Raw genomic sequence first — 16,122 nt, 5'->3', positions numbered from 1 at the left:
CAAACAAACTTTAAAAAATTCTAGAAAAATAAATTAAAAAATTAAAAACTACAGTTGACCCTTGAACAACATGAGTTTGAACTTCATGGGTTCACTTATATGCAGATTTACTTCAGTAGGAAATACTACAGTACCACATAATCTGGGGTTGTTTGAATCCACAGATAAGGAACCAAGGATACTGAGGAACCACGTATACAAGGGGGCCCAGTGACTACAAGTTATACTCCGAATTTTGACTCTGCTGAGTGTCAGTGCCCCTAACCCACACACTGTTCAAGGGTCGACTGTATGTATATTTGTTTATTGTTTAATCTGTATTCCTGCTAGAAAGTAAGCTTCATGAAGCCAGAAATTTTGTTCAAATCTCCAGTTACTAAAGCAGTGACTTTCCCCTAGAGCGGGACCCCAGCCACACTGTGACATGAAAACAATAACAATTTATATTTGCTTCCCTGGAATAAAAGAAACAAGATTATTTGAAATATAAAATTATATTCATTATTGACATGACAGATCTCCTCCTACATGCATATTACTCTGAAAACTTAGAAATGATAGCATGAAGCCATGAAAAAGAGAAAACATTTTAAAAATTGCAATATTTTAATAATTACTTCACATAATTTTTTAAACTGTCCACTATTATATTTCAGATGTCTCAATTTATCAGTCAATAAAAGTATTATATAATATGTATAAAATTCATAATATGTACATGTATATAAATATGAAATTTTTGCCTGTATATAGGTATGTGTTGAAAACATTTTTTCTGATAGATTATGCACTCAAATATATTTAATAACCATTGCTCTAAATGTGAGTTTTAAATTGTCTAATATGATAGAAAATGTTAAGAACTATATTGAATCTTCCTTTCATTGATATGTTGAATTCTTAACCTCCAGCACCTCAGAATATGACTGTTTGGTTATATGATGTTTAAAGAGGTAATTAAGATAAGGTGACCAATGTGACTGATGTCCTTATAAGAAGAGAATACTGAAATGCAGAAGCAAGACCACATGAAGACACATGGAGAAGGTGATTATCTATAAGTGAAGGAGGGAAGCTATAGAAGAAATCAGTTCTGCCAACAGCTTCATCTCAAGACTTCTGCCTTCCAAGACTGTAGGGAAATAATTTCTGTAGTTTAATCCACCCAGTATGGTATTTGTTATAGAAGTACTAGCAAACTAATAGAGAAGATTATACAGATTTAGATAAAATTCTACATTCTGTCCTTACTTTTCTCATAATAGTGATTTTCTTTTTAAAATAATTATGTTATACTTGGGCTTTCCTGGTGGCTCATATGGTAAAGAATCTGCATGCAGTGGGGGAGACCTGGGTTCAATCTCTGGGTTGGGAAGATCCCCTGGAGGAAGACATGGCAACCCACTCCAGTATTTTTGCCTGGAGACTCCCCATGGACAGAAGAGCCTGGTGGGTTACAGCCCATGGGATCACAAAGAGTCAGACATGACTAAGTGACTAACACTCATTCACTCACTCATGAATGTTACATATACATAAATTATCTATGCTTGCATCTAGAACTCCCTAGAAATAACAGAGATATCACATAGTTTGAGATCACCAAATACCTATATTTTAAAATATCTGTGTTGAAATTCTTACAACCTATGTAATTATAATTTTGTCTGTCCTTACTAATTATTTTAAGTGGAAAACTTTAATGCTTAACCACAACAGTTACTTTGCCAACAAAGGTCCATCTAGTCAAGGCTATGGCTTTTCCAGTGGTCATTTATGATGTGAGAGTTGGACTATAAAGAAAGCTGAGGGCAGAAGAATTGATGCTTTTGAACTGTGGTGTTGGAGAAGCCTCTTTCTTGAGCGTCCCTTGGACTACAAGGAGATCCAACCAGTCCATCCTAAAGGAAATCAGTCCTGGGTGTTCATTGGAAGGACTGATGTTGAAGCTGAAACTCCAATACTTTGGCTACCTGACGTGAAGAGCCGACTCATTGGAAAAGACCCTGATGCTGGGAAAGATTGAGGGCAGGAGAAGAAGGGGATGACAGAGGATGACATGGTTGGATGGCATCACCGACTCAATGGACATGGGTTTGGGTAAACTCCAGGAGTTGGTGATGGACAGGGAGGCCTGGCATGCTGCGGTCTCAAAGAGTTGGACACGACTGAGCGACTGAACTGAACTGAACAACAGTTTAGATAACAAAGTAAATATTCATCCTCAAGTTGTAGGTCTGTTTTGTGTTTATTATTGAAACCCATCTGTTTGTTTGGAAGTTGAAACCAAGTACATTGCTAGGGACACATTGCTGAGAAGAGCTGGCCTTTCTTCGTCTGTCTGGTGACACACTGGGTTCAGGCCCATGAATGTGTGTTATCACAATGCCTCAGCCTCAGCCACAACTCAACATTCAGCATCTTGTAGATGCTATGGAAATACTAGCATTGCCAAATGAAACTGATACCCAGAAACAAAGAAAAAGATTGGATTTTATTCTACTTTCTGTGACAAACCAGTCACAAAATCTGTAAAACAATACAGCTCCAGAACTAATGGATTTTAGCCAGAATTTAATAAGAAATATATACATACATGTGGTTAGAAATGCTCCAGCTAAATTATTTTCAAATTCCTGGGTAAAAAGCAATCTCACAACAGACAAAGAGATGAGCCAAGCCAGCACTGCTGCTGCTGCTGCTAAGTCACTTCAGTTGTGTCTGACTCTGTGCAACCCCATAGATAGCAGCCCACCAGCCTCCCCCATCCCTGGGATTCTCCAGGCTAGCACTAATACTGAAGAAAAAATAAACCAGTTAAGGAATGTTCTTCTTTACCCACCAATATCCTTAGGACCCAGTCCTAGATATTGGTTGACATTTTGACTCACAGATTAGAAGGTTATTTAATGGTGTGAATCAAAGAGTAGATTCTCATTGGAAAGGGTAACATTATTAAAATTTTATTGTATACCATACATCTCAGTCATCACAGTGGACAAACAGGCACCGATGTTTCATTAGAAGTTAGAAAGGAATTTATTAAATTAATTGTCATGTAAATTTTACATTTAGTAAAGTGTCTAAAAGCAAGTAAATCTTTCCAAAAAGATTAAGCTGGACCTTTCAAGGGGGAAGCCTAACATCAATACCGACTATCAACAGTTTCTCTTCTTTCATTCTCCTCTGAATCTACACCAATAAATATTTCACCATGCACCCCAAATCTCAAAGATCCTAGTGGAAATCAACCCTAAATATTCATTGGAAGGACTGATGCTGAAGCTGAAACTCCAATACTTTGACCACCTGATGTGAAGAGCTAATTCATTGAAAAAGATCCTGATGCTGGGAAAGATTGAGGGCTGGAGGAAAAGGAGGAGACAGAGGATGAGATGGTTGGATGGCATCATTGACATAATGGACATGAGTTTAAGCAAACTCCAAGAGATAGTGAAGGACAGGGAAGACTGGCATGCTGTAGTTTATAGGATCACAAAGAGTTGGACACGACTTAGCAACTGAACAGCAACTATGAAACTAGTACAATATTGATCATTATTACTTACACTGATTCTGTCAAACAGCTTTTATCAAGTCCACTCCTGGTCAGTTCTCGTATTACATGACTCATCAGTGACTTGGACAGAGTTGTTAACTCCTTCCTGCATGGAGCCCCCTTTTCCCCATCTCCTAGGAAATACCACCTTCTTCCTACTCTTTGATCTCCTTGGGTGGTTCTTCATTTCTCTTGTCTTTGGTCCACTTCTCTGTCTCCATTCATTCCTGATGATCTCATCTGGTTTCGTGGCTTAGCCTGTCACCTACAGGCTGCACCTCCAAACTTAAATCCCAGCTTCTGTGTGCTCTAAACCACAGGCCCATTGATCAAACTACTTGCCACCTCCACTTGGATATCTAAGGATATCTAATAGCCCTCAAAGTTAACATCTTCAAAAACTAACTGATTTCTACCTAGCTCCAAACAGACTCCTCTTCCAATATTAGTATCCCTGATTGTTAATAGAGCATTCCTATTTTTCAACTGCTCCATCTTTCAAGTCATTCTTTACTGCTCTGCCTCCTTATCTCACACCTTACTTCTATTCAGTGTAAATAGTGTTGCCTCTATCTTTCAAATATATCCATAATCTGATTCTCCTTACCAACTCCACCACTGTGAACTGCTCCATACTACCACCATCTTTCTCCTAAGTACTTGTAGGTAGTTAGTGTGCAGATAAGGTCAAAAGACAGATAAGTGACAACAAGGGGAAAAAAATAAATGCATGGCTTGAGGTCATTGAGAACTAAAGCTAGTTGTGTGGGTCATTTGGATTGGCAGACCACTAGGATCACAGGAAGTAGACAGGGGTCAGTTCCCCCAAGGAGGATTGTGGGCAGTAGGAAGACATTGAATCGTTTGTCTACTGTCACCTATTTTATCATGTTGTTGTTCAGTCTCTAAGTTGTGTCCAACTCTTTGTGACTTCATGGACTTATAGTGTTCCAGGCTTCCCTGTCCTTCACCATCTCCCAGAGTTTGCTCAAACTCATGTCCATAGAGTCGGTGATGCCATCCAACCATCTCATCCTCTATCATCCCCTTCTCCTCCTCCCCACACTCTTTCCAAGCATCGGAGTCTTCTCCAATGAGTCGGCTCTTCACAGCAGATGCCCAAAGTATTGGAGCTTCAGCTTCAGCATCAGTCCTTATGATGAGTATTCAAATATTCAAGGTTGATTTTCTTTAGGATTGACTGGTTTCATCTTGCAGTCCAAGGGACTCTCAAGAGTCTTCTCCTGCACTACAATTCAAAAGCATCAATTCTTTGGTGCTCAGGTAGTCATGGTGTAATACATATATTTATTTAAATTTTGATAAAGACCAAGATAATAACAGATTCATAATTAGGCCTTTGAGATGTTGGGTTCATGGGTTCTTATTATAGTATTAAGTTATTTAAGTAACTGTATGTATAGAGGTGGACCGTGCTTAGATCAATGAAACTAGTGCATCAAAAGTCAAGGGCTGTTAATGCAAACCTGTGTACCTAAAGTTCAAATATAAGATAAGATGAAAAAGTTTAAGTAAATAGGGCCTTCCTCTTGGAAATAGAATGCCAGGAGGATGAAGCAATTAACAAAGACTCAACAAGGCAGAATATTATCCTCAGGAGAGATATCGGAGCATTTTTGGACAGAACTTGAAGTGTGCCATTGTTGAATTCTTGCCTTCTTTGTCCCAAGCCTATGTATACTCTGTCATCATGCTTTCTCCCTTGGCCATCTCTCTATGAAAAACTGCTCAGGAAAAGGCTCTAACAGTGGGCCACGGGTACCTGTGTGCTTGTTAGCTCAGTGTTATATCCCCAAAGTCCTTGGAATCATAAACCTTATATGAAGCTGCAGACTGAATGTCCATCACTCTTAAATTAACTGCTAGAATATTCATGAAAGTACAGAAGGGAAATATTTTCAGATATGAATTTTTCCCTAGTACAATAAAAGTCATAAAATCAAGTGTCTGTACACATATGCATGCACTTATGACTAGATATATCTTTGATATGTTGATAATCAGAGATAATAATTCTCTAACTAGTTCAGCTCAAACATGAAGGGGAATCTGCAAAGGGTTTTAAATTAGAAGATCCACTCAGTCAATTCTCTATTTTATTTAGTACTGCCACTCTCTATGATAATAATAATATCAAGCCCTACTGTTTTTTCTTAATAATTTGTTGTTCAGTCACTAAGTCATGTCTGATTCTTTGCGACCCCACGACTGCGGCATGCCAGGCTTCTCTGTCTTTCACTATCTGCTGGAGCTTGCTCAAATTCATGTCCATTGAGTCATTCATTATTCATATCCATTATTCTTAATAATAAACAACATCTGTTTATTGTGCTCTATGCAGATAATTTATAAACCTTAATTTTAATTCTTTGTGTGGCAAGTATTGTTACCCCATTTTTTCAGATAAGAAAACTTTGACTCAGAAGCGCTAAATGAATTTCTCAATCACAGAGCTAGTTTGTGGTAGAGCTTAGAATTGAACTAGTCAGTTTGAAAAAACCCTATTTAAATGCCTGTAAGAGAAGAACAAAATGTCCTGGGGGCTGTTGACAGGAGGTAGAGGGTTGTCCAGTTAAGAAGGAAGAAGCACTTTTGCAAGACCAGAATGTTCAGGATGCATATGACAACCACAAAGGGAATGGGAGCATTCTAGTCCAGGGCCCTTTGCAGGAAACATGTTTGGCTGAAGCACGGGCTGTGCCCAGAGGTGATATTTAGCCTGATTATACAGGACTTTCATCACAAATAAGTTTATATACCTAATTGGATAAGCATGGTAATTGGCTTCACTTATTAAACATTTGCTCCATGCCGGGCAATTACTGTGTTTTTACTCATGTGATGATAATCTAATAGGAGTATATCCTGACACTGAGCAACATGAGTGGAACTGTCATTACCCTTGACTCTTTGCAATTTGTGCCACCATTCTGAGGTCAGAACCTATTTATCCCCCCACTCCCAAACTATCACAGTGTGTCTGAAATCACCAGCAATCAGTTTTTACTTTTCATTTTTCATTATTTATTAGAATGTTATTTATAATCAGGAATTCTGCCAAATTACCAGCAGCAGAAAATTATGGCAAAGGCCAGACGGAAACCCATGGACACCAAAATTTAAGAATAAATGTCCAAGTCAGCACTCAGGAGCCCGAGTAGAGTACAGCAATGTCAAATCAAGTACAAGGGCAACGTGAAGATTGGTTGAGGGCACAAGGCTTTCTTCCTTTCTAACTTCCTAGGAGGGTGGTACCCGCCCCCCCCCAACACACATACTCAGTCCTGCTGGCAGAGCCAGCCCAGGATATGGGGCTGCACAAGCAAAATCTCACAGCTGCCTCAGAATATTAGGAGATAAAAAGATTCTTCCCCTGATGAGACAGTATCTTAAATTACACCTGTGTTCCTCATGTAGAAATAAGATGGTCTAAATTCAGACATCAATAATTTGTGTGGATTGATTGTGAAAAGGGCAAAATGCACTGTAATATTTTCATGTTGACCTATACATGTGCAAAAGGTAATTTGGATCTGCTGTGAGCAAACTGATCAGAGCATCCTGAGCTCTGCAGCTGCCATGAGAGAAGAATACTCGTGGTATGTAGGTCTGCCCTTGGATTCCTCTTCTGGCTCCTTGCTGACAATTATTTGCTAAATATCGCAGTAAGAGCCAGGTGACAAGAGAGCGGCTGAGATATCAGGCAACCATATAACCTTGTCCCAGCCTCACGACTGCTAAAGAGCTCTTGTTGAACTTGTCTTTTTGAAAGGGGAAAAAAAAAGCATTATGGAACTGATACGTGTACCCAGAGCTCATATCAAAGCTGACACATCAGATACACATTCAGACTACTATGCTGGGCTGTGATGATAATTATTCTGATGGTTGGTATCATTGTGTTCACACTATTACCCAGAAAAATTGCACCTTGAGATTGTTGTGTTGATTCAGATTTGAATCTATTCATATCTAGAGCATAGATAGATACCAAAATAATTTCAAAATCCTTCCTTGGTAGAAGATATTATATCAGGCACACCTCTAAAACAAGATTGAACTAAAGCATAATTTAGTGACCCAGGAGAAAAGAACTTGAGTTAAACCTGAGAGTTTTTCACTAGCAAGCTTTTGAGGAAGTTAACTTCTCTTTCTTCATATCTGTTAAAATGTCAATAAGAACAATAGACAAAAGAGAATAGATTAGGTACAGTGTAGGTTTCATTCTCCTTAAAAAAAGGTTAGAAAATGCTATGAAGCAAATGAGTGTCCAGTATAAGGATGTGTCTATTTTATTATTTATGTATAGAAATGTGGAAAAGTCAAGATTAAAATGTTGTTGAAGGAAATTTGGGGGAAATATTTTGAAATCTTCCCATAGAAAAGTCAGAATGTTAGACATAATAGAGAACTTAGAGGTCATCCAATTTATTGGTTCCCAAAATACGGTCAATAGACCAGCAGCATCAGTATCATTTGGGAACTGCCTGCTAATGAATCTGCCTGTAATGCAGGAGACACAGGAGACTTGGGTTCTATCCCTGGGTGGGGAAGATCCTCTGAAGGAGGAAATGGCAACCTACTCCAGTATTCTTGCCTGGTAAACCCTGTGGACAGAGGAACTTGGGGGCTATGGTCCACAGGGTCGCAAAGAGTCAAGACGTAGCTGAGCACGCACATGCATGAACGAATTCGTGATTATATGTATTAATATAGTCTTTTCTACTCTCTAAAGTTTTAAATTGCTTGTAATTTTTCTTGTATTCTATGCCATTTATACTTTTTTCTCAAATGCAATAAAGCATCATGCCTCCCAGCACCTGAAAGATTAAGTCCAGATGGTTTTTAGAACATATCCTAAGAAGATAAAATCATTTTTCTTAATTTTTTCACTTTTGAAAATATTTCATGGTGCTCATTGAATTTTATTGACATCTTCTCTCAGAATTTTAAAGTTATACTTCTAATTTGAGAACTGTAAGCTACTAACCTTTACTTATCATTGGAAATTGAAAAAAAAAATAAACCCATGACTAAATAAGCCTGAAATAAGGGTCATTTAGAATAAAATATTTTTTTTAACATAACAGTCTTTTCAACCATATAACAGAGAATGTAAGATAATCATATTCTATGATACTGGAAAACATTTATGGCAAGATTCTATAGATATACACCTGGATTTCTGTCCTCTTCAGGCAAGAGGTCACTTCATACCAGGAAAGCAAAAGAAAAAAGAAAAACAATTAATTTCAGTTAATGTGGTATTTCTCTGGAGAAGGAAATGGCAACCCATGCCAGTATTCTTGACTGGATAATCCCATGGATAGAGGAGCCTGGCAGACTATAGTCCATGGTGCTGCAAAGAGTCAGACACAACTGAGTGACTGTTCACACACACAGATACACACACACACACACACACACTGTGGTATTTAGGAAAATGTCAGGTGTTTCAGAGTCAAACATAACCACCAAGGCTGTAAAACATTGGCTATGTTGCTCAGTGGCTCTGGAAGTTGTCTCTCCTATTTGTGGATTGAGGATGATAATAATATCTGCTTCATAGAATTACCATAATGAATAAAAAGACACCACATACTGAGTCTAGCAATGTCATCCATATCGATAGCTATTATGTACAGACATCAACAGTAAATATCCATCTAAATTTAGCTATTAGATTCACATGCTTTTTTATTCTCATCAAAAGACTGTGGAATACTACATGAGTGTTCCTGACATATATGTAGGTGTGTGTGTGTGTGTGTGTGTGTGTGTGTGTGTGTGTGTGTACATGAACACGTTTTTGTATTTTCAGCACCCTTGACTATCCCCTCATTTTCTGATTTGGGGACAGTTTTTATCCTTGTAATTCTGTTTATATTTATTAATATTTCCAACTTGTTTTTCAAACTGTATCCAAATTGCCATATATTCACTTTTAAATGGTAACTCATCTTCTTAGAATTTATAGACAGTTTATGAGACATTCCTTCAAAAAAGTATGCCAGTTTCTATCTGCAATTATGGAATGACAGTTATTTACAAGGGAATTGTTCAATTTTAGGTATTGCCTTAGCACATCAGAACACTTATCACCTTGTGAATGTAGCTACTAGGAAAACCTAAGTGTTGTTTGGGGGTATTTATGGGATGTCCTTGAAAGAAAATAGTTATGGGCTAAGCTATTTGAGCTTGATGTTATAAAGAGCCTGACCCTTGGCTCTAGTGTGATTGTAAGTTAGAAGATAAAGGATGGATATAAGGTTTATACTCAAAATAGGTAATGAGTATTCTCCTTATATTTAACTTATTCAAAATTTTTAAGAAAAGAAAGCTTCTTAATTAATATCCAGATGGTGGTAATTCACATAGGCTTTCATATTCAAATATTGATATATTTATTCTGAAAATATTTTGGATTTTGCTAATTGTAAATCCATTTATGTAAAAAGAAAGATGCATGTAAATGGCACCAAGTTTTTGGTTAAAAATAAAATAAAATCAATATGCATTCATGTTTCTAGATATCTGGATAGCATATCACATTGGCCAATAACTACTGACTGGATTTTAAACTTTTCTTCAGGATGTTTAAATGTCACACACTTGGCTAAACTATGGTGTTAATTTTGTTACATTATAATGAGCATGGATTCTGGAGATAATCAACCTAAGTGTGAATCCTAGCTCTCACAGTTTATGCTCTGTGTAACTGAGGGAAATCCATTTAACCTTGGCAACCCCATTTCCACATCTAGGAAGTAAGGATAACAAAATTCTCACCTTACTGAGCTTCAGAAGACTTAATTAAAATAATTCCATACCATGTTTAGCATATTTCTGGCAAACTGTTACCTGTTATTATTACTGACAGTACATTAACTATTATTATTTCTATTACTAAGTATTTAAATATATTTAGAAAAATGTTTAAGAATAGTTAAAGAAAGAAGAATAACAAGCTCTAGAGTTCCTGATGTAGCCAATAAATTAAATTTGCAACATTAATTATGTATATCTAAAGAAGACTTCTAATATTGAAAATATCAGAAGCTACTAACCAGCGTCAGTGCTATGAAATCTCTGGAAATACCTCTTGCCTCGTTTTAGCCCATGCAAAAGGGCCCTGAACATATTTACTTAATGCACAGGTGTCCAATAAGAATCAATCAAACCTCATAAGCATTTTCTAAATTTTTCTTGTGAAGATATTATAAAGCACTATTATTACCTGCTTGAAAATTACCATTTATTTTAAAGTCTTGCTGAAGAGATATAGCTGAAAATATTTTCCATGAAGAGGCAAAACCATGATGACTATTATAGAGTTAAATACTCATACTGAATCACTGAGAACTCTGAAATAATAGCATTTGGAAAAATAAAAAGCAAAGTCAGAGCCTTTAGTATTCTACATGGTATAGAGTGACCCACAGGGAAATATAGTGCATTTCATGAATCTTTTACGAGCCCAAAGGATGTATTCAAATTACCTCCTAACAATTTTAAGGCAATGATAAACATATCTCTGTTGATCCAGAGGGATGATCTCAACTTCCCATTTCTTGGCTAAGGAGGATTAACATAATCAAGATGAATATCCTTTCCTGGACATTTTCCTATTGTAGACATGTCTAAAGCTTTATGAAAAATCATGAGATAGAGGCAACCATTTCATTTTTCCTGGGGTTATGAGGGATGGGGGTGGGAAGGAGACTTGTGAGCAATCATCATTTATAAAAAAACAAATTTAAGTGAGCAAAGAGCTAGAAGAGTATTATCTGGGCCCATCTCAAAGTACGTAAAAGCTACCGGACAAATCAGTGGCCCCCCAGAATTGCTGCACAATTAAATCACCTGGACTTAAGAAAAGAAAGATTGTGATCTACAGATTGCACCCCAGACTAATTATATCAAAATGTTACAGGTGGGAGCAAGGCGTCAGTATTTCTAAAAGACTTCCAGCATATTCTTCTGTGTGTCCAAGTTTAAACCGAACACTGATTTAAGTGTGAACTTAGAGACCTCTGCCCTAGACTCTGCCCTCTTCTCTTATATATAACATCAATTTGCTAACTAAAGATTTTTGCACTAAAGCAAATATTTAGGCAAAACCATCTGGGGTTGGCTCATGTCCATGAATTTTGGCTTTTCTATGAAGTAATACTTAAGTATAGTGAGGATTTTTTAAAAAGATAGCAGTATGCTGCTGCTGCTGCTGCTGCTGCTAAGTTGCTTCAGTCGTGTCCGACTCTGTGCGACCCCATAGACGGCAGCCCACCAGGCTCCGCCGTCCCTGGGATTCTCCAGGCAAGAATACTGGAGTGGGTTGCCATTTCCTTCTCCAGTGCATGAAAGGGAAAAGTGAAAGTGAAGTCGCTCAGTCGCGTCCAACTGTTAGCGACCCCATGGACTGTAGCCTACCAGGCTCCTCCGTCCATGGGATTCTCCAGGCAAGAGTACTAGAGTAGGGTGCCATTGCCTTCTCCGGATACCAGTATATCTGGCAAGATTTAAAACTTTGTGAGCAACACAAGCAGGATTGCTACAAAGGGGATGGGGTGCCAGCAATGATGGGACTAGAAAGATCATTAAAAGAGGGAGTTTAGATTGTGCCTGGAAAAAGTAGTCCTTATACTAATAGTCATGTAAAATAATTTTAACTTATATCTTATTAAGCAATAGAAATGCTATTTCCAAATATGCACAAAAATCTATTCCATTTAGATTTCTCTGAAGCAAAATTTTTTCTTGTTTTACATTCCAGTGTCCCTCAAGGTTTTTGACAAATGATACCCAATCTGATGAGACTGTGTGAGAAAGTGCTACTTAATAGAGAAGTTTTTGTTTTGTTTTTAATTAGAGTACAATTATTTTACAATGTTGTGTTATTTTCTGCTGTACAACAACATGAATCAGCTATATGGATACACATATCCCCTTCCTTTTGAGCCTCCCTCCCACCACTCATCAGAGAAGTTTGGATCAATCCTGTTTCTATTTATTTCTAAAGACTGATAAGCAATTTTCAAATGTTTCCTGAGAGTGCCATGAAAATTATGTGAGGTAAAATGGAAATGGTACTTCTCTCAAGATGATCTTAGGTTATCATCTGTTGTGTGTGTGTGCTCAACTGCTCAGTCTTGCAACCCCATGGACTGTAGCCCATTGGGCTCCTCTGTCCATGGAATTCTCCAGGCAAGAATACTGGAATGGGTTGGCATCTCCTTCTCCAGGGGATCTTCCCAACACAAGGATTGAACCCACATCTCTTGCGTCTCCTGCACTGGCAGTTCAGTTCAGTTGCTCAGTTGTGTCCAACTCTTTGCGACCCCATGGACTGCAGCATGCCAGGCTTCCCTGTCCATCACCAATTCCCAGAGCTTGCTCAAACTCATGTCTATCGAGTCAGTGGTAGGTGGATTCTCTACCACTGAGCCACTTGGGAAGCCCCTTAAGTTATCTAATACTATGTAATTTAATTGTTTTGTGAGAATTTTTTTTTATTAAAACTACAAGACTAACCTTTCTTTCTTTTCCATCTGTAAGATCCCCACAGCTAAATTAGAAGGAACATTCCCTGAGAAATATTTAAGACACTGACAGTTTTATAAAAATAAATTATTTAAATAAATCATTTCAAGCAAACCTCAATGACTACCCTCCAAATTAAGAAAGGAATTAGATAACATGCTATAATGAAAATTTGATAAATAAGTAAAGTGAAGTGAAAGTCGTTCAGTCATGCCCAACTTTTTGTGACCCCATGGACTATACAGTCCATAGAATTCTCCAGGCCAGAATACTGGAGTGGGTAGCCTTTTCCTTCTCCAGAGGATCTTCCCAACCCAGGGATTGAACCTAGGTCTCCTGCATTGCAGGTGGATTCTTTACCAGCTGAGCCACAAGGGAAGCCCCAAAATACTAGAGTAGGTAGCCTATCCCTTCTCCAGCGGATCTTTCCAACCCAGGAATCTTACTGGGGTCTCCTGCATTGCAGGTGGATTCTTTACCAGCTGAGCTATCATGCTTACATATAAATAGGAACTCCCTTTTGGAATTCTACAATATAGAAGTCATGACAATACTTTGTATCATATTACTTAGTAAAAGCTGAGAAGGCCAACTATTGGAAGTTGAAAAACAAACTTTAAGCTTTTTCACAATATTTTGCCCAGCACAACATGAGCCTGGCTAGGATTGTAACTTTAATGACTCTTGTGATCAGACTAGAAGTATACGTGCTCCCATTTTAAAACATTCATAAAAGGATTGGGTATAGATACTTTCTTGACTTGCATTTTATTGCTTAGCTGTAGCTCTTTGCATAGTTACTCAAATAGATTGCCTTTTATATGCTGAACTGTGCATGAAGGCAAGATATTATTTTTCCCACTGGTGACACAATATAGAATGCATATCAAGATAAAGTAGAAGATTGTGTTTTTCTATAATTTTCATGATTCTGCCTGCTGCTATTTAGAAAATAGGAAAGAAATGGGTTTTGTAAACCTATGCAGTTTTAGAAAGGTAGGCTGCTAGAACACTTTCTTAAAAATAAAATAACTTTCAGCAGGTTGTGGAAGTGAACAGAAAGGGAATTTGGGTAAAAAATGAAATTAAGTTATGAAAATAGTAATTAGTTATTTCTCTTTCTTTGGCTTACATTTCTTTACTATTAAATACTGTCAAGTTTTGAGAGATAATTAAAGTATCTTATCCACACTATCTGTGGATCAGTTTATGATTGTAAGCACTGGGCTATCATATGTACCCACAAAAACTCCATTCAATGAGGATTTTTTGTGTGAGTGTGTGTGTGTGTGTGTGTGTAATGTGTACCTCTGTTTCAACAACCAATTAGCTTTTTAATCTTTCACCTTGATGTATTTTTCTCTTTTTCTACATAGATTCCATACATTTGTGATTTGTGGTGTCAACTGAGTATTAAAATACAGTGTTTGTTGGTGTTAAGTTGATAAGTAGTGTCCAACTCGTTTGCAAGTCCATGGTCTATAGCCCCCCAGGCTCCTCTGTCTCCGAGATTTCCCAGGCAAGAATACTGGAGTGGGCTGCCATTTCCACCTCCAGGGGATCTTCCCACACCAGGGATCGAACCTATGCCTCCTGCATTGTCAGGTGGATTCTTTACCACTGAGCCACTAGGGAAGCACTACACTAAGCGTTAATTCTGAATAATTGAAATATTTCTGCTACATCTTTAAAATTTTGGTAGCCTGATTATACCTTGGCTTTGGGAGCCTTTGGTGGGGACTGGATGTTTTGTTTCTACTTCTCTCCATAAAGATTTCTGCTAGCCATAACAAAAGTCAAGCATGGTAATAATAAGAGATTTTGCCTGCATCGCACCTTGGCCACTTCTTCACTAGGAAGGCTAATTTGGGTAGAGACAAATTGAAAACATTTGATCCTCCAGTTTCCTTGGGAAAAAGAGATTAGATGGAGTTTCTGCACTGTGAAGATGGATTCAGTACCACAACTTCCCGGGCTACCAGCATTTTACCTTTGGGGACAGACACTTGGTAGACCAAGGAAAAGGCATGCTCTCTATCTCGGTGTGTCCTAGTGAGCCCTTGGCATGGTCAAGCAAAGGGACGTAAACATTGCCCTATATTATCAGACAGTGTGCTTTTCTTTTTTTCTCGAAATAGTACTTTTATGCAAATATTTTATTTTTTCTTGAAGTATAGCTGATTTACAATATTATATTAGTTTCAAGTGTACAACATAGTATTCAATATTTTAATAGATTATATTCCACTTTAAGTTGTTTCAAAGTAATGGACTGTATTTCCCTGTGCTATACAGTATTTTCTTTATGCTTATGTATTTTATACATCATAGTTTGTGTCTCTTAATCCCTTCTCTCTCACCCTTATCTCCCCTCCCGCCTCCCCACTGGTAACCCTTAAATCTAGAGAGTATGAGGCTCTCTAAGTGAAATAAGTCAAAGACAAATACTGTATGATATCTTATAGGTGGAATCTAAAAATTACAACAAATGTATATAACAAAACACAATTAGACTCACAGATATGAAGCAAGTATTTAGTTTCATTTGACTAGTGATGAAACATGTTCAAAAAGTTTGAGAGCTTTCCTCAAAGTCACAATTAGTGAGCAGCCAAGTCAGTATTGCAAGCAAAATGTGTCTTGCTCCCACATCTGTGGAACTGTCTCATCTGCAACTGATTAGGAAAGGATTTAAGAAATCCACAGTACACATTTGTGCCCTAAGGCAGATCCTAAGCTGGTTTTCTCCCATTCTTTCTGGAGCCCTTTGCTCTGGAAATCTGTGTATTTACCTATAGATCTTTCTTTCAAAACTGCTCTAAAGCTATTTTGAGTTCTTTATATTTTCTCTTCTATAGTCATGGGTTTCAGAGGTCTAGCAAAATGCTTGGTATTTAAGTTGCTTCAACAAATCTTTTTATTTATTTTTTCTTATTCTATCTTCCATCTTCTCTGCTACAGGTGCTCTTTATTGTTCAGAAAATCTTTTTAGATGTTTAAAA

Source organism: Giraffa tippelskirchi, chromosome 9 (assembly GCF_054371585.1).
Source record: "Giraffa tippelskirchi isolate mGirTip1 chromosome 9, T2T-mGirTip1v1.2.pri, whole genome shotgun sequence".
NCBI lineage: Eukaryota > Metazoa > Chordata > Mammalia > Artiodactyla > Giraffidae > Giraffa > Giraffa tippelskirchi.
The sequence above is the reverse complement of the archived record's forward strand: the minus strand, read 5'-3'. Positions refer to the sequence as shown.